At 59.1% G+C, this 3,407-nt stretch overlaps 1 pseudogene; it reads left to right on the top strand.

Moving 5' to 3' along the window:
- The first annotated feature begins 498 nt into the window (after positions 1-498).
- On the top strand, positions 499-2,891 carry LOC144279303 (glutaminyl-peptide cyclotransferase-like protein; annotated as a pseudogene).
- Positions 2,892-3,407: the final 516 nt, after the last annotated feature.

Below are 3,407 nucleotides of genomic sequence, written 5' to 3'. Positions count from 1 at the left end.
GACACAGGACACAAACCCTGCCCCTCAGTCTGTCATTCTGTCCCACAGAGGGGTATTCTGGTGCCTCCCCTTGTCTAATGTCCCCTCGGCAATAAATCCAGTGACAACACAGGTCTGTGGAGTTCTTGGAACTGGCGGTCTTGGGTTCTGATCTCATCTCCCCCAGGGTAAAACGAGAGAAACCCGCTGAGTGCAATGGGGTGAGGGCCAGATTCTGATACATTACCCTGAATCTATCTATCTATCTATCTATCTATCTATCTATCTATCTATCTATCTATCTATCTATCTAATGAACACAGTTCTGATAAGGCAGCTGCTGGCTGGGGAGCCTCCTCTGTACAGCCTCAGATCAGGGTAAGCCTGGGGAATTTAGGAAAGACCTCCCTGCTCTGCAGCTAGCCCCTCCATCCCAAATGTAAAGGTGCTCCTTTAATCTGAGATTCCACAGAGTCCCCATCCCAGCCCCAGTACCTGTCCATGTGGTCCCTGGGCTGGATGGAGCTGGTGATGTTTCATGCCCGGTGGGGTGGCAGCTTGGGAAAGACAGGGCTGCACCTTCTGGGGGCCACCGACTCGGCCGTGCCCTGTGCTATCCTGCTGGAACTGGCCACGCCCTTGGACGCGAAGCTGCTGAAGGCCAAGGAGCAGGTGAGAGCTTCCTGGGTTGGGGGTTCTACTCTTGTCTTGGGGAAAGGAATGGAGTCTAGTGTGTAAAACCAGGGGGGATGGGAGCCAGGACTCCTGGGTTCTATCTCTGGCTCTGGGAGGGGAATGGGGTCTAGTGGTTAGAGCAGGGGAGCTGGGAGCCAGGACTCCTGGGTTCTATCCCTAGCTCTGCTGCTGTCCTGGGTGCAGTCCTCTCACCTGTCCAGCAGTGCCAGGTGTTGAGCGAGCCCCGTGTCTCTCCCCAGGGCTCTGAGGTGACGCTGCAGCTGCTGTTCCTGGACGGCGAGGAGGCCTTTGGGGAGTGGAGTGAGAGGGATTCCCTGTACGGGGCTGTCCATGGCCAAGGCTCAGCACCAGCCGGGCACCAGCCAGCTCCAGGCTATGGTGAGAGCCGCCCACCTGCCCCTCTGGGGAGTTCTCCATGGGGGATCTTTCAGGCTGGAGGGAGATGGTGGGGGTGCCTGTGCGGGGTAGGCGGGGGGCTCAATCTATCTGCACTGGATCTTGTACCAATCCCTCCCTCAGATCCTCCTGGGGTGACTGGGCCCCTACAGATTTAACCCCTCGTTGCCTCCTTGCAGAGCCTGTTTATCTTGCTGGACCTGCTGGGGGCCTACCACCCGACCATCCAGAACCACTTCCCCCTCACTGCCTCCTGGTTCGACCGGCTCCTCGGCATCGGTACCAAACCTTTCTTTCTTCCAGGGGTGGGAGGGGGCTTGCCCCCCCAGGCACCTGTAGCAGGACAGCTACCCCCCTCCCCCGCCAGTCCTGATGGTCCTGCGTCTGTCTGACAATGAATAAAGGTGCCTGGGTTCTAGCCCCAGCTCTGGGACGGGAGTGGGGTCTAGTGGTTAGAGCAGGGGGGCTGGGAACCAGGACTCCTCGGTTCTATCCCCAGCTGTGGGACAGAGCTGGGAGTGGGGATTCAGTCCCCAGGGCTGTTGACCTGGCATCTTTCACCAACACTTTATTTCCCTCAAACACGACTTGTCAGGTTTGAAATCCCCCCTCCCTCCCCGGCAGCGTCTCCGTGTCCTCAGGGAGCTCTGGTGTGAGCGGCCAGGTGTAGCCCCCTGTGGGGCTCGTTCTGCCGTGCCCCAGCCTGGCAGGTCCCAGGAACCAGCCCATTCCTCACTCTCTTCTCTGTGTCGCCCAGAGAAGCGTCTGCACCGGCTGGGCCTGCTGCAGTCCCACCCCCGGGAGCAGACGTACTTCCAGCGGGAGCCTGCCTATGGGCCTGTCGAAGAGGACCACGTCCCCTTCCTTCGCAAAGGTACCTGTCCTGCCCCATGCTACCGGACATCCAGGTGCAGAGCAGAGTGGGATGGACAGCTGGGGAGGCCTCCCCGGGGGAGCCAGGACAGAATGTGTGCAGATCAAGCATGGTGAGACTCCCCCAGGCTCCCACACAAGCCTGGCCTCATGAGAGGAGCAAGGGACTGAGACCTGGGTTCAGGTCCTGGCTTTGCCACTGCCCTGCTGGGTGACTTTGCTGCTGTCTTCCTCAGTTTCCCCATCTGTGAAGTGGGGGGAATCATTCTGACCCCCTTTGTAAAGTGCTTTGGGATCCCCTGAGGACAAGGGCTATGCAAGAGCTAGGTGTTATTTACAGGGGTAACATGCTTTATAGATGATGTTTGCCTGCCTGGCACACTTCACCCCAGAGGTGACTGCATTTTGAACTTAGGCTCTGGGATCCTTGGGAGTGAAAGACTTTATAAACACATCGTTGCTATCTAGCCACTTGGCCCTGACTCACTTGATGTCTCTGGCCAATCTGGTTCCCATAATGCACCTGGGCCAGCTGCTCGTTGCTAGGTCAGGGGAGCACATAGCTCCTAGATGTAAGGCCAGGTCATGCCTGAGGGCCTGGCTCCATCTACTGAGACAGTGTGCGCATTTAGAATGTCGCCCCTCGCCCGCTAGTGGCTGGGCCACATGGGGATAATAGTCTACTACTGCTGACAATAGTGGAATTACTCTTGTAGCTCCAGCAGTAGAGGCTGGTGCTTGCAGTGATGCAGATCCTGGGTTGGATCCCTGCTGACTATCCATGTATCTGTCTGGCCGCAGGAGTGCCGGTGCTGCACCTCATCGCCACCCCCTTCCCATGGGTCTGGCACACGATGGAGGACACGGAGCAGAACCTGCACCCCCAGACCGTGGAGAACCTCTGCAAGATCCTGGCTGCCTTTCTGGCCAAGTACCTGTGGCTGTGACTACCCAGAGCCGCCCCTGGTGAAGGGACCAACCCCTCCCTGGGCCTTACAGGATCCTTCACCCTTCCTGGGCCGAGCTCCATGGGGCCAGCGGCCAAAACACCCTAGGGACCAGGCAAGGTGGCTTGGGGGGCCCGGGCTGTGGCAGCCCCGCAGGGGCTTGGGGAGGTGTTAAAATGATGGGAGGATGGGAAGGGAGATTGTGCTGAGTCTGTTTCGGGGCTGCAGAAGGTCTGTGGCCAGTCCAGAAGTGAAACCTCTTGCTTGAGCCTCTTGAGGTTGGGCCTTCCTGGGCTTTACATGCCCTCCAGAGCTCCAGCCGCCGGGGCCTGGACTAGCTTCTTCCCAGCTGGGAGCCTGGATCCCAGCTGGTCGTGTCCCCCGGGGTCCATGGCTCAGAAGCAGGAATAACTAGGCTGAACCTGGACTGTGCCAGGGGCAGGACACCGGGGGCTGCGGGGGGGCCAGACCTGCACTCTCTGCAGGACGGCCTCCAGCTGCCAGCCCACCAGGGGT

Source organism: Eretmochelys imbricata, chromosome 23 (genome assembly GCF_965152235.1).
Source record: "Eretmochelys imbricata isolate rEreImb1 chromosome 23, rEreImb1.hap1, whole genome shotgun sequence".
In the NCBI taxonomy this organism is placed as follows: domain Eukaryota; kingdom Metazoa; phylum Chordata; order Testudines; family Cheloniidae; genus Eretmochelys; species Eretmochelys imbricata.
The sequence above is the reverse complement of the archived record's forward strand: the minus strand, read 5'-3'. Positions and strand labels throughout refer to the sequence as shown.